The sequence below is a fragment of the Dysidea avara genome, chromosome 6 (assembly GCF_963678975.1).
Source record: "Dysidea avara chromosome 6, odDysAvar1.4, whole genome shotgun sequence".
In the NCBI taxonomy this organism is placed as follows: Eukaryota; Metazoa; Porifera; class Demospongiae; order Dictyoceratida; family Dysideidae; genus Dysidea; species Dysidea avara.
Window position 1 is genome coordinate 20616388 of NC_089277.1, and position 22198 is coordinate 20638585.

Here is a 22198-nt window from a genome sequence, read left to right on the forward strand (position 1 = left end):
AATTTCATAGTTAAAAAATCATAACTTGCTTGACACTTAAAACATTTAGTACCTAAATCAACAGTTTTTGAAATTTTATTTGAAGAATTTGGATATAATCCAGTTACTATATATGTACCCTCACCCCTGTAAATTCCATAGAACATGGTGTTTCATAGTCACCACAGCTCATCATTTTACTGATTACATGCAACTCAGACTTGAAACAAGTATGTCAGTATAAACAATGCTGGTTACGCCTCCCTCTAATTATTCCAATTTCTACTAGCCAATTGTATGCTCATGATAAACAGTTTTGTAACATGTTGATAGTTAAAAAAGAGATGACAGTTGGCTAAAGTTGGCCATCCTAGATGGTTCAGCATGGCAGACACACTGCTATGAGACACAATGCAACAGGCAGCCCGTTGAATGTTCTTGTCCAATTAAGGGTCTCATATACTGGTTGCGGGTGTTCAAACAAGAAGATTGGGCGCACCAGGCTTCTGTATGCCATGGATTGACATCTTCAGTGCACTCACAAAGGTTGCATGCACTTATTGAAATTATAGATGCTTGGGTACAGATGTTACTTACGTCACAACCATTGAGTTGGTAGATAAACAGGGATAGTATTGCATGGTGACCTGCTACCATATAGCCTAAATATGTCAAGGTAGAAAATTTTTGCTGATTTTGTGGTTTTAGGGGTTACCAACGAATATTTTAGCCTTGAAATATTTAGATCTCCATATAGTCTAATACATTTTGGGAGTCTGCAAATCCACAAAATTTTATTTTTAGCAACATTGCTCAACCTCGAAAAATCTAGGCTATATAGGGTATACTTAGTAAGATTACACACTTGGCTATGTTAATCATATTTGCCAGGTTACATCAAGTGTACAAATATTGTTACTGCATGGTTGAATGCATGCCTAGTACATTTCACCACACTTCCAGCTATATATACACGCGCACAGTGATTTAAATTTTGTAGCGACAAACATTGCCTTATCACACAAAATTACAAACAAAAATTCATGATTTCATGGTAGTAAAATAAAATATTGCACTGTGTAATGTGTTACTGAAATATACATGTACATGAAAATCTGTCTACTCTTAACGATTCGTTTACACTAGTTACAAAGTAATCTGGTAAGTGTGGTTTGTGTCCTTATACAGTTCTGCAGATCCATGCAGAGGAGGTTGGAAGCATGTACATGAGTATAATTTTTCTGAACCTCAGGCTACTGTAATACCTCCTGCTTGATGGATATGAAGAATCCATCATGTAAAATTAAAGTGCAGTATTGAACTTCGATTTCTGTAAAATTAAAGTGCTAAGACCATCGGTATTGAACTCCAATTTCTTATTGAGCTCAACTATGTCACCATTATCCTGCTGTACTATATTATAAAGTTGAAATTCTATATACCTTCAGGCACTTATACATAGGAATTTATATTGTTTTAAAACCATTCCAAAGCCAAGTACTGACATAAATGTAGCTACATATGGTAATGAATACTCTCAGTTTCAGCTACAGTACAAACTGAATGTTCAGGTTTACATTTACATGCACAAATACAATATTAATTCTTGAGGTATCTTATAGGGATATTCATTCAGAATTTACAGACACATCTTCATATAGTAATTCCAAGAATTATTTTATTGAATAGTGTATCTTTCCGATATTTACTGCAGCAAATTTAGTACTCCTTACCATCCCACCCCTAAGTAATTTTCATGATCCATCCTCTTGTAGAGGGGAGTCCCAATAGAGAGATAGTGTGAACAGTCTGCCAAGAAATTAGCATATAGTGTACAAGTAGTCTCTTGTGCTTGACTTGGGAAGTGCACAGAACCACAAAACAGCAAAGAGAATCCTCATTTGAGGGCAGACAAATGATGGTCACCACTCAATGCTGTTGCTATAATTCAATGCTACCACCTTAGTGAGCTGGAATCTTAATAATTTTCATAGTGCTTATGATGCTTCCAACCCCCTCAACATCTTAGTGGCTCTGTACTCCTCTTGTCCACAATCTTGGATTCCATCATGTAACTTCTGCCCTATGAAAACACGAATTGGACTGTGACACATGATTCACTATGACACTGTTTAGACCCACACTATGACTATGACCATTTACAGATCAAAAGTAAGTAAGAAGCCACTTTGAAACACAAATTCAACTCAGTAATCTACACACTAATTGAGGAGAAGTTATGTAGCTAATACTTATTACTTAATTATCAATTTCTATAGAACCAGACACAATCCTCTGTTACCACACTCATGCCATTACATTGAAACTTATGTCATGTAATAGCCGTGATGCTTTACGGAATCTAGGTCACTATGGACGTACAAAACATGGGACGTTCTATTAGCATCTCAAAAACCACCAAGTGCTACAAGTCGGCTTTTGTTGTTATTCACTATATACCCATATTGCCTGTGGAGTATTGTGGCTAAAGCTGCTTAACTGTAACTGTGGAACGAATTTCGCCTTTGGTCAAAAACTTCTTGATGATTAAAACATACTTTACTTATTTTCTCCAAAATTTAGCACAGGATATTTTCAGGGCCGCCTACAGGGGGGAACTGGGGCAATTTGCCCTGGTCCCAAAGCTACATTAACTGTAGTTATAGGGTCCCACATTCTTGATTTGCTCCAGGCCCCCTAAATTTTCTTGGATTCTCTTGGTGGCCCTGGATATTTTGTTACTATATATATATACTGACAAATATCCCTCCTTCACTGTTTCTACGAACAGTCTCTATTAACCATTGCTGAGTTGAGTTACAAAAAGCCAAACGTCCGGAAGTCTGAAGAGCATCAATTATTTCAGATGATTTCCAATATTTCCACATGATATAAGATCAGACGTAATGGTATCCCATAAATATTTGTGTTTTCGGATCCTCTATACAATAGGCATACAAAAAAATTATTTACCACAGTACTCAGCCCATCTGCTGAACTAACCAGTAATGCAGTTAACATGGCCTTTTTGTGTGGTGCAGGTACACTTTAATTGAATGCATATTGAAAGCATATTTTACTACGCTGGACGACATGACACAAAACCCTAAAGTGTGTCTCATACCTTTAGTTATTGCCGCATAGTCCTTGTACCACTGGCTCCACAACTAGAGTACAGCCACAACTTTCACTCGTTTGAATGAATTATTTTAATGGGCGCATACAAGTGTTACAAAAATTAGTGATTTAAATATTTGCATGGGTTTGTAAATTGAGTTGATTTTGACTAAAATATCGAGTCGGTTATTTCAAAACCAAGTCAGTTTTAACCGAGGCTCTTTGCTTGAAATTGAGTCAGTTAGTTTCAGAATCGAGTTGGTTCTAACTTGAAATCGAGTTGATTTATTTTAGGACCGACTCGGTTTGCAATCAAACCAAGTTGATATTATCACCATTGCCAGTGCATAATTTTGAAACAAATGGCACACCATAGTTTAGAAGCCATTCTTTAAGCATGCGTTATTTAAAATATTTGTACGTTTTATGTGCTTTAAAAAAATGGCTGATATATCGGCCTATGTGGCTTTAAGGGATAAACCTGCTGGAGTTCCTGATTAATTGATAGATGTACTATGTCAAGAAAGTCACCTGAACAAGTCTGAAAATCATTTCAAGCAGTGAGTACTCATGTTTAATAGATCTTTTACAAGTAACATTGTATGTGCTAAAGTGGAATAGAGTGCCAACCATTGTTGAAACTGGATCACTACCAGAGTTGGGATAGTATAGTAACTAGTTAATCAAGACACACGGTAGTGTGTCGTGCGGCCCAAGAAGCCGGCGCGTAACACCCGTGAGTATATTGACAGGTAGAAAGAAAACGCAATTTTTGCACCTCCGTAGCTCTGTGCTGCCTTGATGAAACAAGACGATTTTTGCTATGGACACTCCCTCCACCTTCAGCACTCCACATTCCATATTTGAGCGAAATTGCTTCAAGCGTTCCCAAGATATGCGACTTCAAAAATTGGCTTAGTTTCTTCGTTTTTTTTTCTTCTTATTTTCTTCCTCTTTTCGCACACTTACAAAAACTGCTATAAAATGCGAACGCCATATCCGATCGCCTTGAAATTTGGCACACAGAAGGGGGATATAAAGGCGCATCTCTGTACCAACTTTGGCTGGAATACGATAAACAGGCAAAGAGTTATGAGCGATTATTCACAAAAAATAACACCAATATGTTGTCACGCCTACAGGGTAAACCACGTATGGGAAGAAGCTGAAAATCGGTGGGTGAATAGGTTAACTATTGAACCTCAAACCTTTTGTGGTTTGAAAGAAATCGAGCTAAAAACCAGGAAGATACAACAAAAAAACCAACAGTGTGTAGCAATTACGCTATCGAGATTAACTAATAAAAAATGACTGCTTGCCACGCCTACCAGATAAACCGCTTGGGGTAATGCTTTGAAAATCGCTGTACAGATGGAGTTATCATCTTAGAAAGGCTCTTCAATGGTGTAGAAGAATCAGACTTAAAGCCACAGAGTTATAACACGAAATCCAACTTGGTGTAGCAAGTGCGAGATCGAGATACTCTAATAGAGCAGTCATCCTAATAGAGCAGTCATCCCAATAGAGCAGTCACCCGAAGAGAATTCAAGAGATCAGCTAGAAACAAGTAACCTGTAGAGAGATCAGCTACAAACAAGTCACCCTGTAGAGAGATCAGCCACAAACATTCACCCTGTAAAGAGATCAGCTAGAAGAAGTTACCTTGTAGGGAATTCATGCAACTATAGAAAGAGATAATTCAGCTAGAAGAAATCACCTTGTAGAGTTCAGCTACAAAGAAACCACAATGTAGAGAGTTCAGCTACAAACAAATCACCCTGTAGAGAGATCAGCTAGAAGAAGTTAACTTGTAGAGAGTTCAGCTACAAAGAAACCATCATGTAGAGAGTTCAGCTGCAAACAAATCACCTGTAGAGAGTTCAGCTACAAAGAAATCTCCCTGTAGAGAGATCAGCTAGGAGAAGTTTTCTTGCAGAGAGTTCAGTTACAAAGAAACCACCATGTAGAGAATTCGTTTACAAACTAGTGACCCTGTAGAGACATCAGCTAGAAGAAGTTACCTTGTAAAGAGTTCAGCTACATAGAAACCATTCTGCAAAGAGCTCAGCTGCAAACAAATCACCTGTAGAGAGTTCAGCTACAAAGAAACCATCATGTAGAGAGTTCAGCTGCAAACAAATCACCTGTAGAGAGTTCAGCTACAAACCAATCTCCCTGTAGAGAGATCAGCTAGAAGAAGTTTCCTTGTAGAGAGTTCAGCCACAAACAAATCACCCTGTAGAAAGATCAGCTAGAAGAAGTCACCTTGTAGAGAGTTCAGCTACAAAGAAACCACCATGTAGGGAGTTCAGCTAGAAGAAGTTACCTTGTAGAGAGTTCAGCTACAAAGAAACCATCATGAAGAGAGTTCAGCCACAAACAGATCTCCCTGTAGTGAGTTTAGTTAGAAGAAGTTACCTTGTATAGAGTTCAGCTACAAAGAAAGCATTCTGTAAAGACCTCAGCTGCAAACAAATCACTTGTACAGAATTCAGCTACAAACAAATCACCCTGTAGAGAGATCAGCTAGAAGAAATTTTCTTGTAGATAGTTTAGCTACAAACAAATCACCCTGTAGAGAGATCAGCTAGAAGAAGTTACCTTGTAGAGAGTTCAGCTACAAATTTAAAGAAACCATCATGTGGAGAGTTCAGCTGCAAACAAATCACCTGTAGAGAGTTCAGCTACAAAGAAACCACCATGTAGGGAGTTCAGCTAGAAGAAGTCACCTTGTAGAGAGTTCAGCTACCAAGAAACCATCATGAAGAGAGTTCAGCTGCAAACAAATCTCCCTGTAGAGAGTTCAGTTAGAAGAAGTTACCTTGTAGAGAGTTCAGCTACAAAGAAACCATCATGAAGAGAATTCAGCTACAAACAAATCACCCTGTAGAGAGATCAGCTAGAAGAAGTCACCTTGTAGAGAGTTCAGCTACAAAGAAACCACCATATAGAGAGTTCAGCTGCAAACAAATCACCCTGTAGAAAAATCAGCTACAAATAAATCACCCTGTAGAAAGATCAGCTAGAAGAAGTCACCTTGTAGAGAGTTCAGCTACAAAGAAGCCACCATGTAGGGAGTTCAGCTAGAAGAAGTTACCTTGTAGAGAGTTCAGCTACAAAGAAACCATCATGAAGAGAGTTCAGCTGCAAACAAATCTCCCTGTAGAGAGTTCAGTTAGAAGAAGTTACCTTGTAGAGAGTTCAGCTACAAAGAAACCATTCTGTAAAGAGCTCAGCTGCAAACAAATCACCTGTATAGAATTCAGCTACAAACAAATCACCCTGTAGAGAGATCAGCTAGAAGAAATTACCTTGTAGAGAGTTCAGCTACAGTAAAAAGAAACCACCATGTAGAGAGTTCAGCTGCTAACAAATCACCTGTAGAGAGTTCAGCTACAACAAATCTCCCTGTAGAGAGATCAGTTAGAAGAAGTTACCTTGTAGAGAGTTCAGCTACAAAGGAACCATTCTGTAAAGAGCTCAGCAGCAAAAAAATCACCTATACAGAATCCAGCTACAAATAAATCACCCTGTAGAGAGAACAGCTAGAAGAAGTTACCTTGAAGAGTGTTCAGTTACAAAGAAACCACCATGGATAGTTCTGTAATAAATATATGTATTATATATATAATTTGTACATTTACTGATAAAATCAGAAATATTTAAGGTACATCTGCTTCATCTTTTCTTCTTCCTGTGGTAAAGAAAAAAAAGATAGGTTTATAAAGTCCCAAAGCAGGCCATAGGCCGGCTTTGGGGTATACAAATACAAAAAGAAGTGAAATCTAATCCAAAACAGCCAAGCTGTAAAAAACGTGTGCGGCCCTCAAAAAGGCTATGGTGAAAAAAGATGTGAAATCCAAGGTGGCGGCCAAGAAATGGCTGTGATGGTAGGTTAATGGTAAAAATTTTAATAACGACAATTCAGGTGAATTTTGTGCCAATTGACCAAGCGTCACCAAAATTCACCTGAATTGTTGTTATTAAAATTTTTACCATTTACCTACCATCACAGCCATTTCTTGGCCGCCACCTTGGATTTCACATCGTTTTTTTCACCATAGCCTTTTTGAGGGCCGCACACTTTTTTTACAGCTTGGCTGTTTTGGATTAGATAGACTTTGTTACAGTTTCTTTTTAGAAGTTGCATTACTAGTTACCATATCTCCTTTGTTAAACTCCACATCTATAATAGTCATCACATCTGAATAGTGGTTGCATTGCACCTTAAAAACAGAGTATAAATTTTACCTTTGATGAAGCTTTGGCTATTGTTTGAATCCAGTAGTTCTTTATTGTTCTAAGAAGTTGTCTGCTTGTACATGGTTCAGAAGATTGAAGTAGACATTACGGAAAGAGCATTAGTCATTGTAGTGTGTCTGGAGGCCATATCTTTCATCTGCTGTTCCCTTTTAGTGCACATCATACTGAAAATATACTAGAGCTAGTAAATATGATGTAAATAAGTAAGTGCATACAAGCTCTTGTTATAAAACAACAGTTTATATTTGATATACTGAATAGTCGTCACCTTTATGCTATAAACGCTGTCTTTGATTAATGGCCACCTTTGCATAATAGCCACATAGATTTTTGACACTAGGTTATCTGAGGCATTTAAATGATACTTTCATAGTTACGTATGTTTGTTTGTTTGTTAATTTTCTAATACGTTTGTATGTTCATTATGCTCAGATTAAAACTGTACGTATGTGGACTTTCTAAAATATTGATTTTGTGGCTACTGTATTTCTTCAGCTCAGTTTGAACTATATTTTTCTGTCTGTTACTCAAACTGAAACATGTAGAACAGTATGGAGAATGTGTCTATCTTGTGACCAGATTTTACAAAACCGATCCAAATCGCACATTAGGCTAAATCAAATTAACACCACCAGTGGATATCTACACTATCGTACTAGTAGTTTTGACACTCAGTACCACTCAGACTACTCGAGGCTGGTTTCAACAGACGCCTTTTCTGGGGAGTGTTTAGAGCTCGAATGGCGGTTTTAGGCCTTGTGAAGGACCTGGCTTGGCAAGAATCAGTGGTTTACTGGTGAACAGCCTGATAATGTAGGCCAGACTTTTTTTTCTGTGGATTTTCCTACATATCAACCACTAAGGAGTCAGCTCAGCCCTGTAATCTCGTCTCTGGACTCCAATTGTGGTCTACCTCCATTTTTGAGGTCTAACCCTTGACGACCCTGCCACCCCCACCCTCCACCCCTTTGTGAGCACTCGTGATACTACTTCGCTCGTCCAACAGCTCAGATTTTCTATCTTATTTGGCGGGAAACTCTACAAGCAGCTACAAGTACTGGAAGTGGTCTGAAAGGTAACAGATTGATGCATCTTTAGTGTAAATTTCATATGCGTGCTTGCTATCCTTGGAGAGTTATGCTGGCATGAATTCTTTAAAACTGTTTATCTCGAAATTTCTAATGTGCGATTTGGATGGTTTTTCCTAAATCCAGTCACAGTTATTGTTGTAACGCAGGGGCATAGCCAGCCAATATTTGATGGTTGGGCATAGCATCAACTTACACTGTGAAAAAAGAGGAATATAATATGGTATATCTAATGGCTTAAACTATACAAATAATCTCAATATAGCCTTGCATTATACTAACTATCTTATACTTTAGTATAAACCCCATCTTATATTATGGGAAACAGATTATACTTTAGTTTAATACACATTCTTTGTATGGCTTTGTTTACTTAACTAAATGTGATAACTTTTTAGCTTCACCATCAGATCTCATTATTGTCTCATTTTTAGCTTCACCATCTCATGTGACTTAAGGTTTTTTTTACTGTACCAAACAAAGTCATGATGATTTTACAATAAGTATAGCTACACTTCTGTTAATCACTATAGCTAGCTAACTAGCTATAGCTTCAGTTTGTTGTGATAATTTCATACACACACATTTTCATACGGCAAAGCATATAATACCAGTAAAATTAATTATTCAATCTAAGAGCCATACAAATCTAGAGTTTCTTGCACAGTTAGCACAGCTGCAAAAGTTCGTAGTAATGCTTGTTTAAAATTAAAGGGGAGCGCATGCGTATTACTGATGCAATTAAGTCGCCATCTTTGTCGCTATTGTTGTATCAGAGGTTGTATATGGTAAATGTGAGTGATACGACGGTGTATCTCGCGGAGAGAGTGTACGCGATCGGCGCCATCGTCCAATGAGCCACGATGATAGTTATGGACCACAACTGTACATCCCTGCTGGCTGTAGTGGTGAAGTGGCGCGGCCAAGTGGACAATTCCTTCGATGGCAGCAATCAAAAACAGCTCTAGATGAGTAAGTATTAGACTAAAATGATAGCTTGTATGATAGGTTTAGCCGTATTAAATTGTTTATTGTGTATTGTATGACAATGGCCTGCAAATGATTCAACTTTGGTGTTGCTGTGTACGTATTACATGTTTTATATCCTGTTATATCTCAGCTTATGGCGGATGACGAGTAGACACAGTTCATCAGCCATCAACGGTAAGAGTATGCATGGTCTGCTCTTACGATTTTGTATATTATCTCTTCAGAGGTACAGTTTCTTGTCGAACCTCTTAGTTCTACAGGCTGTCAGTGTACAACATCTGCAGTGTTAGTTTCCTTCAATGGCAGCTGCTTCCTTTAAAGAATCTGGTAGTGACCATATGTGGACAGTTTTGTTCTTTTTTCACGGAGTTGTTCAACGTCATCTAATTACTTACAGCTGTAAGTGCATTAAGCCTGATTGTGTTTTTATTCATTTTCTTTTCAATGGGGTAGGAATTACAGACTTGGTGATTCTTATTGCTAACATCTGTAAGTAAGTACACTGAGAGTGTCCAGTATACAATTTATATTTACCTTCGTTTAGGTTTGTGGAAACTGGTCTCATTTCTTCTGGGAACCGGTCTCATTTCTTCATGTTTTTCACTACTTTTTATCAACAGCTGACGGCTGCTACCTTGTCTGGCACTGTAAATGAGTTGAGTGCTTTCAAGAACCTGTTCCGTCTTGTTTGTCCTTATTTCACTGACCATGCTCGTATTGCTAACAAAAGTAAGTTCACTGAGAGTATGCAAATTATATTATATTTAGTCTTGTTTCAGTTGTACTTAGTGATTACAAGATTCTTGGACTTGGTTATGAGTGTATCAGATGCTTCTTGTGAGCTTACGTAACACATTAGCCCAACAAAGTCACATACTAAGTGGCTGTTTTATGTCTGGTTAGACTCACTGATAACACCTGTAAGTACACCAAATAATCCAGAATATGAATTATGTTTGCCTCCATTTAGGGTTGTGAGACCTGGTCTTATCAGACTTGCCTTAGATGTACATGGATTGTCGGTCTCAGTTTTAAAAGATTGTTACAAACTGTAAGTATAATGGTTGTTCAGTATACGCATTATATTTACCATCTTTTATAGAGTTGTGGGACCTAGCCACCATTCTACATGGTAATACTAGGTTTCCAGACAAGGTCGTGGTTTTATGAGATTGTTACAAACTGTAAGTCCAACGATTATCCAGAATACACATTATATTTACCATCTTTGTATTAGAGCTGTGGGACAGTTCTACCAGACGACTAACAGATTGTCACAGAGTTCTACATAGTGATGATAATACAGGTAATTTGTAATGGAACTTGTGAATTGTATTTACTGTCTTACCTGCTGCAGTTGGATAAAGACTGATAAATGACGAAATTGATTTGATACTGCCATGGCCAAGGAGACATTGATTTACTAGCTGTACCTATTGTGGTTTTAACATATTTACAGAATTAAATTCATTACAAATATAATTATAGAAATTATTTAATTAAGGTAGCCACAGATTATAGGAAAGTAAAAAAGTACAGTAGTATAGTAGCCAATATATGGTTGAAATAGGCTTAGTATAGTCTGATAATACACCGCAGTATACTAGTGATTTAATCTCTAATATATGACTGTCTTAAATGTATTCAATAAGCTTGTTATAGTAAAGTCCTAATCTAATAATATATGCTGTACTATTTCATTCCAATACTAACATAATAAGACTGTTATATACCTTATTATTCTGAGCTTTTTTCACAGTGTTAACTACAGACACAAGAAACACGCTCACTTTCATGTGAGACATTACCAACGAAAAATATGAAAAGTGTATGCACACAAGGCCTACAGCTACCTATACTATAGTGTAAACAAATGCTACATGCATGCAAACATTTACTAGCTATATCCTATTCTATTAAACTTGTAGAGACAGGCATCCACCGACGATCGTCATAGCCGAGCATCACGTGATATCAAACTGCTGAACCTACAATGTGAACAGTTCATCACATATTTACTACAAACTGGCAGTATAGCTTACAGACCAACCACCACAGCGATATGTAATGCTTTTTCAAATAAACGCCACGTGGCCCCAAATAAAGGACGGGGCACTAATTTATGAACTATAATGAGTCTTATCATAAATATCAGCATGCCAAGAAAGCTTCGCCCCAGACTTATAGCAGCCAGTGTACATTTTGCATGAATCTGGTGTAGTGGTGTAAACCACAACTCGGTTAATCAGTACAAATTGTGCACGTGACACTTTATAGTGACTTGACCTTTTCTCCATTTCCAGCTCCATTTGCATATGCCATTAATGTTATCTAGAAGAGTACGTTTTCCCATTTTCTTTCATCAACAGTAAGTTAGGCTATATGGTACTTTCCTTATCAAAATAATACACTTGACAAGTCCACTGAAACGAAATCTTTTGCTGCCAGCACCATCCACACTGAATCCTACTGACGATTATCACTCACTGTGACTTAGAGATACAGTACCACGACTATAGTGTACCACACTTCGACTCCATTTTAAATTTCGAATTTAAACCGCGCCAAGGAGCGCAGTGGCACGTGCGTTTACATGAAGTGTAATTATAGGGACTTCCCAAGGGATTTTCCGCGTAACAGATCACGTGATACACCATCTATCTCAATCCCTTCTTCGAAGTCATGGTTCAACAAAAGAGGTATGCGTTTACGCTTTACAGGTAAAGTAGGGTTGTTTTGTGTGCTGCTGTGAATCCTCGTATGAATCTTAAGCTACTTGTGATGGTTGGGCAAAAGTTTGTGATGGTTGGGCAAGAATCTGTGATGGTTGGGCAAGAATCTGTGATGGTTGGGCAAATGCCCGCCCATGCCCACCCTTGGCTACGCTCCTGTTGTGACTTAGTTACTTGATGGACAGTTATTCCTAGTTACAATTACTAGTTACAAGGGATGTGACTGGTTATATTACTAGTCACTGTACTTTAAAAGTATATAACTAACTCTGGTCACTATTGCTGACCCAGATTGTTATCTGGCTCTCACCCGGCAACTATATACGATAACTACACAGGTAAGTTTAATAAGCACTGATCATTCAGTGTGTAGTTCAAAATAAGTTTACAGACTGTAAAACACGTGTATATGCTATAAATAGGTGTGGCTTTGTTAACTTCCACACCCTTTACTAATAATGCTTCATGCCCATACAGACACTATCACACATTCCCGACAATTGGACGTGACTCGCAAAGGAAGAATTAGGCTTTGTGAAACACTAGACTATGTGCAACTCATAAAATAACTCTTTTTATGTGGTCACATTCCAAATAATAATTATTATTTAGTAGGCATGACTCCACGTAGGCTTCAGTAATCAAACACTGAGTAACAAGTGTCAGGCATCAGTATCAAAAAGCAGTAAGGCATCATGATTTGTGCACAACTACAAACTGCGCTACAAATGGGATTGGCTCCACAGTCCACAGATATGACCACAAAATCATATTAAGTGTGGCTCATAAAAAGAAGCTTATAGTAGACTATGATAAGTTATTACAGTTATTATATTAGAGTGCATAAAAGGGATAGGAAGAGCACAATTTCTGGTTTGATTTCTGTCACACGTGACTTGAAAAGACGAGACAGTTTTGTGCTCAAGTATAAGAATTAGTGTTCTAAGTAGTGTAAATAGTAATCCAACAGACTACAGCAAGTATTTAGCTTTCTGTGATAGATTTTGGTGAGAGAATTCAAACCATAGAATTAATTTTGTAACAAAGTGTATCATAGTAACTGTGCCTCATTGTTACCTTTGCTCATAGTACCTTCATGTCTCATCCATACCACTTCTTGTATAGCCGGTTCCACTTTTGAGCACTAGTGGTAAGCTAGGTGTGTTACCAACACAGTTTTTTACCCCTGCGTTGTACTGCTAATGGTTTTAAACTTTTGCTAAAATAAAAGGTACCCATTTGTTTCTTTCAGCAACTGTTCCTGTTTTGCTTTGATATTCCCTCTGGTACTCTCTGTTAAATGGTAAAGAAAAGGATTATCACAGTTAAAAATATAATTATACTATATGTGACTGGGCCTGTGACAACACAGCATGTGGGCACAAACTACACCCCGTCACACAACAGGTCATATCTCAGTACCGGAACAGAATATCTACATTCTGTAACTTGTATCATAAAGCCAATTCAATGATTACTAAGAACTAAAAATTGCATTGCATTAGCCCATTGTTATAAAAAGTTATCAGTGATGGAATCAAGTCATCATCTGCCCATGCACATGCCCTATTTTTGCAGGCCCAGTCACATATTTGCGAAAAAAAGTTATGTTATTTAAAGTACACATACTTTTTGGGCTTTTTTTCGCTTTCAAACTAATTTTATTTTGCGTATAACTTCCTTGAGGGTTGGTACCATCCTAGTTCCATCAATTACTTACTTTAGTTCATTGTAGCAAAGTTTCACAATCTTTGGTTACAAAATTCTCTCATTACAACATTTTTTTCTCTTTGTTACAGGCACAGTAAGTGTAACAAGTATGTTTGTGATGTAATACATGGTAGAAATGTATGTATTTAGTGACATCACGTTATTGGGTTTCCTATTCTTATGCCATTTTGACATTCTACGTAATTAATTCAATAATAGCATGTCACACCTAAATCCAATCTGAGTCTGATCTGGATATGTTTTTTATAATGGGTCAGACCCAAAAAACTAAAAAAAAATGTGACCCAGTTGACCTGACCCAGTTCAACACTGGTGCCACATTGACATTGTTTGTTGGCATAGACAATGTCACTATCAATTACAGGTTTTGCAATTGAATTCATCACCTTTACAATTGACTTTGTCCCTTTGCAGTAGAGTTTGTCTCCTTTGCAGTAGAATTCGTCCCGTTTGCAATTGAATTTGTCAGTTTTGCAATTGATTTCGTCGGTTTTGGAATTGATTTAGTCACTTTTGCATTAGAATTCATCTTGTTTGCACAAGAATTTGTCATTGACTGCAAGAAATTTTCTGCTCATCACAAGGTGAATCATTTTTGCCATGGAGAATACCACTTGAGACACTAGAGAGTAATTGAAGCTAGTTGTAAAGCCATTAGCTGCCTGTAAAGTTAATTAGCTTGTTTGCGAGTGACCACACCCATCGCCAGTGGTGAAGCACAATTGGAAATGTTGCTGAAGAAGTCCCTTGCCCACCCCTGGTAGAGTAACATTGAATTAAAGACTATCAAACTTAAGTGTAGTCTACTTCTACCTTGTTGTTTTCGAAGGTAAGAAATTGGTATAAACGTGTGAAAATTTGGTAAATGCAGCTTCTACCATTGACAAGCTACAACACACTGAATACTTAAAACTGTCATTTCTCAGTACTTTCAATAGGCAATAAGACCATTTTCCCACCCTGGGTCACATACAACCTAGCCACTTAGATCAGCCGCACAAGCAAGTTGACAGGTTTGTATTATCGGGTGCATCACGTGACACAGTTATATAAAACCGTTCTTATTACCCACGATAGTAGATTTGATTCTTCACCAAGAATAAAATGCTAAACTATCAAATTTAATATTCAAAATTAACCAGACTTGAGTGGTCTGCTTTTGCTGGCTGCTTTTTCACAGGAACAGTGGCATTCCGTACAAGTGGTCTGGGCCCCCAATGGAGCTCTGGCCAGCCTGGGGATGGCTGTGTGTGGATGTACAGTTCTGTGGTGTTGACCATTACATAATCTTTTGTGACTGGATATGTGAAAACCCGACATAATTGTGCAAGCCTAAATTTTCAGTATAAGCCATTGATTTCAATCGGTAAAATATTTGTGTAATCGAAAAAATAAAATCGTAAAATGTTTAAATGTTTAAATGCTTTGTTCTTTGTGAAGAAAGGGTCCAATGATAAACACCTGGATATCATCTTATTCGCATACTCAAGAGGAGTTCAAAACTCTTTGTTTTGTTGCAGTAGACTAAAGGATACGTAAGTTATGGGCATTTGTTTATGTCACGCCGAAACAATTGTACGCAATTGATTTTTCTTCATTGATTTCATCTCTGTATTTAGTGAAGAAAAGTAATAGAGAAGAAACAACTTACCCAGTAATGAACTCCCCTATTCATGGCGAACACAATGGTGCAAGTTGCAACTCTATACTGCATTGTGTTTGTGAGTTACAGCCGTTTTTGTAAGCGCATGTAATTTATCTTCCCAATACTTGTTGTACAAATCGATCTTTCTATTGTTGCTACTTTGTAGGGCTGTAACTCCAAAAGTTATTGGCATACAAGGCTAAAACTTGGCCAGAGCATACACTTGGCTAAGTAGATTATAAATGTTCAATAATAAAGAATTTGAAAAATGCACCATTATGTCAGGTTTTCGCAGATCCGATCACCTTTAACAATACTTTCTCACATAATATATTTTGTTACTGTTAGCTATTTGTAAATTTGTGACAACACTCAGCCTACAAAATGCAATCCCACAATACAAAGCTCTATGACACTTAATATAAAGAATGATATCATACCATACCTTTGAACTGGCTTGTCATCAAAGGCTCTATAAACTGATATACAGTGGAGAGTGGATTATCAAAACTAATAGCGTAAGCAACCAATTATGATTATATAGATTACAGAGAGCTGTAACTTCGGAAGCGAAAGTTGCATGGATTTCCAATTTAGACTAAAAATAAAGTTATAGGCTCCTTTTACTGCGTGTAGTTTTGTAGGTGCCTAGCATATTTTGTTTAGAAGCCAGGGAGGTTTCGTTGTAAAAATTGAGATTTATCTAATATTGTCAGGCGTAAAGTAATATTGTCACCGCAATCAGTATACTGTATCAATTGTCATCATTTACCAGTTTAGTGCTCTATATCTTGCTTGCAGTGAGTGATAAAAATTGTTCTAAAATATCCCCATGTTCTGTATGCATTCTAAACCTTTTATCCGTAATTTGAAAGCATTAGCACCAACTACCAGGTCAGTGTGATTTTTAAAGTGAAACTGTTACATGTGCACATACAGACTACATACATTTAAATTGGTAAAACAGTTCCCTGAACTTAACTTAGCTACGTATCATTTCAGCTGCAATTTAGTAATGTTAGTGTAGTTCAGTGCTCATGAGTCCATTGCTTGCACACAACCATAGCTAGGATTTGCTCCATACAAATCAAACATCACAGCTTTTTCTTTTTTAGCAAATGGCGAAGTTTTCTAGCAGCACTTGAAGCACATCATGGGCTGGATCTTTATTGAATGAGAACAGTTCTGTGGTATTGCTACTTAACTGCTTTACCTCGTAACTGCTGGATTGTGGTAATGCAATGTAAAGAAGTAATCGGCTGTCTGCTGGTAACTGCAGTGACTCTCTACTAGATTTTTCTTTGCCAATTAAATTAATATGCATCCACCCATCATGTTACTTATGTCATGCAGGTACTTCTGCTATCTTTTTCTTTGGATAGTAGCTAACAAGCTTTGTTTCTTTTGCAGATCTTTCCATGTGAGAAGTACGTACAACCAGCTTTTGGCTCCTGTTATAATATACTGTAGTTGTTTCCACTAAAATATTACTCTCCTTAGGTTGATTCAAGTATGGCTGGGGTCCAGGATTACTGCCATGCCTCACTACTGTTCCAAAATTCCATCTTGCAGTGTCATTCTTGACACTCCACACTCACGTGCAGCACTAAATCCATTCCTACTACCCTCCACGACTTTATAGGTGGAGTTAAATTGCTCTTCTTTCCATATCCTTTGATTCTTTGAAGGATTGGTGACTATGAGGATCTATTTCGAGGCTTCCACGTGGCCTTTCCATTTGTTCAAGCTGTCTAAATTTTCGTCCCTTATAAGGTAGCTTCACAGTATCAGCCCATATACCACTTTAGCGTGGGCGTTCAAAGGCGCCGTTCGGTGTTTAACTTGCATATTGCCCAGGCAATATCATGAAAAAGTGGTTTGCCAATGACTTTGATACCTAGCCAGTTCAAAGAATCGATGCGCTTTGACTCATTATATTGAGTGACATAGAGCTTTGTATTGTGGGACTCATTTTTGTAGTAGTTGCTAAGCTTAGTTCATTTGCTAAGATAGACTAGTTGGTTGTTACTAAAGGATAATGAAGGCACAAAATAATTGTTTGGGCGATTGTGGATGCGTATTTCTACCCACCGCGTATCAGCCCATGGAACAGTAAAGCTACTACTGCTACGTTGAAATAGGTTAGTAACTTACAGTTCTAAGTACTTAATGTAATAACTTACTTACTGTCCCAATAGCGAAGTTAGTTGTGGCTTAACTTCGTACAAAAATGATAACAATATAAACTCCATCCCACAATCGCAAGTTTTCAAACATTGCCTGTTGAAGCATAGTAACGTATTAATGATGTTTTAACGTATTGACAACGTTGTGATGGCTATTAGCCTACGCTGTTAAAACCACGATCGATCTTCAGATGCTACTGTATAAAACAAACGGGATGAGTTCTCGTTAATTCTTTCACCTATTAGGTGAGTGCACCCCAAGTGATATATATCACTTGTACCACGACTGCTTGGGATTTTGCTGACATATACATCCACAGCCATGGTATAACTATTACATGTACTTCACCTATAGGGACAAAAAGGATACATATTTGTAGAAAAAGAATGAAAATAACCTAGTTTACCTTGCTTTGTCTAGGCAAGATATCCGAATTCTGAGATATTTACCATAAAAGCAACCAGTTTTATTTTTATTAAAGTTTTGTGACAATAATAAGTGATTGACGATAATTGGTTGCCTACGCTATATGAGGTGTTTGTATCGCTTAAAATTGCACACCCATTCATATACAGAGCTTTGTACAATTACTCTAATAGAACATATACCTGTTTACAAAATACTCTAATAAAACAATCACTTTGGTGTTTGGATAATTGTTTGTATCATCAACTATCCGCTATACTTATATTATCAACCTCTCTGTATTCACTGTAATGAGCTTTGTAAGAGATGCAGGTGGTGTCTTTTCACTTTGGTGGTTGAATGATTAGGATTGTGGTGAACTGCTGTTCGTCTTGTTTTGCATTACATTGTTGCTAGGACAACCACCAAGAGTGGTATCTCTCACAGTCTTTCCCTTCTTCATCTGCTGGAGCAACACTCTGTTTGTCTTTAGCACCACAATGCTTGAATGATTATACATCTGTTCAGTTTGTTTGGCATTGTGGGAATTACCACCAAAAATATTTTGCAAGTAGAAAATATTCATCATCAAAAATATTTTGTGTAATTTATTTTCATTGGTCAAGTTAGTCACGAAATATTCTTACTGTTCAATATTTTCCAATTTACAGTAGTTCCCTAAGGCTTGTCTGGAGAATTTACAAACTAAAATTTGATCAACAAAACGTCGAAAGAATATGTCTTTGTATTTGTAGTTTATATCAAATAATATGTTTATTTACTGATATAGTGCAAGACCTATATGTATTTCTACAACACAAATTTGGCTGGCAAACAATGTCAAAAAAGGCCGTATGTGTGTGTGTGTACGTATATATATATATGCACCTGAATTATTTAAATGACAATAATACAAAGGTTGGTTGATTATAGTAGAAGTTACATTTTGAACTCAAATAGTTCACACTAGGTACAGATTTAAGCTATGTAGAAATTGCTGTTTGAACTTAATTGGTTGTATAGTATTTTGCTAAAATAATGGTAAAAATTTCACCAAATGTACACCAATTTCTTGCCTTTAAATACGATCATCAAGTGTTGAAGAATCTTTCTTTAAAATTTCCTACAATTTTAAATATGTTGTTCAGTGGTATTAGTGAGGTGGGTGGGTATTATACACTAGTAGAAGGGGAAATGAGCACCAAAAACCGTTCTTCAAGATAAAGCCACGCTGATCAAATTGATAATAGCAGACTGAGCAGTAGTGGACTAAGATTTACCCATAAATGAATAGTACATGAATGTAGGTACCTGTAACTACTTTTAGAGTTACAATAAGTCAAACTACAATGTGTTGGTTTATGTTGAGACAGTCACATTTTACTATTGTTTATATGTTTGTTCATACCCTACTCTACAGTGTGTACAGGTACTATTGTTATCAGTGTGATACATTGTAGACTACATAATAAGCATAACATGGTTCATAGGTACTTATGACTGTAAGTAGTCAATGTCTTGATTGTTAGTACTGTAGAGTACTCTAATATCAAAGATTGTTTCTACTCTATTGTGATGTTACAATAGTATAAAATACATACATACACATGTTATGACATGTTGTGATTGTACATGTTGTTATTTTATAGTTTGGAACGACTCCCCTACATCTGGCAGCTTATGCAGGAAAATTGGACATTGTTCAGCTTCTCCTAAAAAGTCATGCTGATATAACAGCTACTGATAATGTAAGCAATATGTTTACCACTAGTGTATGTAATAGTTATACCACAACTTCTCAGTATTTGTCTAGTGTATACACCTGGAGCCTGAGAGTTCCATGACTGAGGGTGGATGGTGTCTGTGTCACATGCTCTCCAAGAAGTTGTGGTATAAGTGATATATACCACTCTGTATTCATTTAATAGGTGAAATGATAAATGATCATTTGTCTCATTTGTTTTGTTTACTACTATGTGAATATTAAAAGTTTGGACTGATAACCATCAGAATGTTATTGATCAAGATACACGCGATAGTGTGTCTAGCTAGCTACATTGGGATACCGTTTGCGATAGGTTGGTGAGCACGCCCGTCAATGAAAGATGTAATAGTGATAGAGTATGGGGACCATATCTCTTAACAATCTAGCTGTTTACTGTTAAGATGACCTCACCCCTTATTGGTCGCGGCTAGCTTCTGATGTACACTTCTTGGCTGGCTCGAGATATACTCTAACACAACAGTCATGTATGATATTCTATTCGAACAATAGTTACATTGTAGCTACATTGTAGCTAGCAGCAAAAAAAACCAAACTAAACAAACTAGTATTTTAAAAACTGTTAATTAAAAAGGAAGTAGGGATCTAAGCATTAAAAAGTAGTGAAACAAGAGATGAATGAGGTATTACAGCATAGCTGAGTGGGAAAGTCCCTACTTTGGCATTGAGCAAAATAATTGTTATAGCTAATATGCAAAAGTAGGGACTTTCCCACTGAGCTATGCTGTAATGCCATCATTCATTTCTTGTTTCACAACTTTTTATTGCATAAGCTTATTAAGCTCAATGCCAAAGTAGGGACTCTTTCCCACTGAGCCATGCAATACCATCATTCATCTCTTGTTTCACAACTTTTTATTGCATAAGCTTATTAAGCTCAATGCCAAAGTAGGGACTCTTTCCTACTGAGCTATGCTATAATACCATCATTCATCTCTTGTTTCAGAACATTTTATTGGATAGATCCCTAATTCACTTTTAAACTAACAATTTTAAGAATATTAGTTGATACATGTATATATAGCTGAGGTGTGCAGCGCCATTGTTTTCTTTTGATGTGGTATGCGTGGGTTTACCAGTCATAATAATTATTTACCAAAAAGTTAACAAACAAGTACACAAAATATTTGGAAGTGAAAATTACAATTTTTGTGTGCTTGTCAAGAGTTAATTGGGGCAAGCCTGAGCCCCACACTAGGGAGTCAGCGTTGAAACCGGGTCACTACTGCTGACCCGGATTTGACCTGGATGTGACCTGGATTGACCCTGATTAACTAAAGCCGAGTCATGCGATAAGAGCTATGTTTCGTTTAACGAGACTATGTTTTGAGCATTCGATACATGTTGAGTAAAGAGGGGCGGATCCAAACTTTTAGAATTGCAACTTCAGCCTAGCTGTAGGTTGAAGACCAAAAAAAAAGAAAAAAAAGTCATCACCTACTAACAATAGCTACCCCTCACCATAGATACCCTCAGTTTCGTGCTACATATTGCTGTTACTAATAAATGAGCGTGGCTGAGCGTATGTTTGTAACGCGATAAGTGGGCGTGGCTCATGAAAGGGCTTCGCGACAGCGTTTATAAGTTTCCACATCGTCAAACGAGCAATTTCGTTTCTCACGTGATCCAATCCAGGCCAGACCCGGATAATTTGTAAACCGGGTCAGACCCGGATGACTCAGAGAAAATATGACCCGGATGACCCGACCCGGTTTCAACGCTGTAGGGAGTCAGTGGTGTAATGGACACGTTTACAATAAAAAGTACGATATAAAGTGGATACATTACATGTGCTTCCAGACCATTCTCCTTATACGGTGTGCACAGTCCATACAAGTGTGTGTAATTGTTCATTCCACGGAGGAGTTAATGGCGTAAATTACTGCTTAGCCATATTTGATATGTGTAATGGTTTATTCACGGAGCAGTTAATGGCGTAGATTACTGCTAAGCCACATTTGGTACGTGTAATGGTTTGAGCTGGGCGATATACCGTACTGTTAGTAATTAATAAGTACTGCCTGTGATATACAATATACAAGCCAACACCAATCATTCCTACCAAAATTCTACAATAGAGGTTTGGCAGGTTTGGCAGCAGGGTGTAGGTAAACCTTTCAAGATAGGGTTCTTAATTGAGGGCCCTCTCTGTTATGCTTATTCTGTACCCTTTGCCTTGGGTAGAGAAGTGTACAAGGATGTATTTATCTCTATGACAAAGCTTAGCCCCTTCAGCTAGGGGGAGAATGAGTGAGAAGAGCCCCCTTCCACTACACCC

At 37.4% G+C, this 22198-nt stretch overlaps 2 long non-coding RNA genes across 4 annotated transcripts; one reads left to right on the forward strand and one right to left on the reverse strand.

Annotated features, from left to right (window-relative positions):
- Positions 1-1000: 1000 nt before the first annotated feature.
- LOC136259134 (uncharacterized) lies at positions 1001-17811 on the reverse strand. The gene is made up of 3 exons (XR_010703220.1): positions 17729-17811; positions 13262-13462; positions 1001-2062 (listed from the first exon to the last, which is right to left on the reverse strand). It is a non-coding gene; the product is annotated as an uncharacterized lncRNA (long non-coding RNA).
- Positions 9241-10928, forward strand: LOC136258730 (uncharacterized). 3 transcript variants are annotated; one of them, XR_010702949.1, is made up of 10 exons: positions 9241-9419; positions 9568-9611; positions 9662-9836; positions 9891-9930; positions 9982-10166; positions 10217-10357; positions 10408-10488; positions 10540-10621; positions 10675-10743; positions 10795-10928. It is a non-coding gene; the product is annotated as an uncharacterized lncRNA (long non-coding RNA). The 3 variants fall into 3 exon arrangements; XR_010702950.1 differs by having other exon boundaries at positions 9891-9926; positions 10206-10357; XR_010702948.1 differs by having other exon boundaries at positions 9891-9926.
- Positions 17812-22198: the final 4387 nt, after the last annotated feature.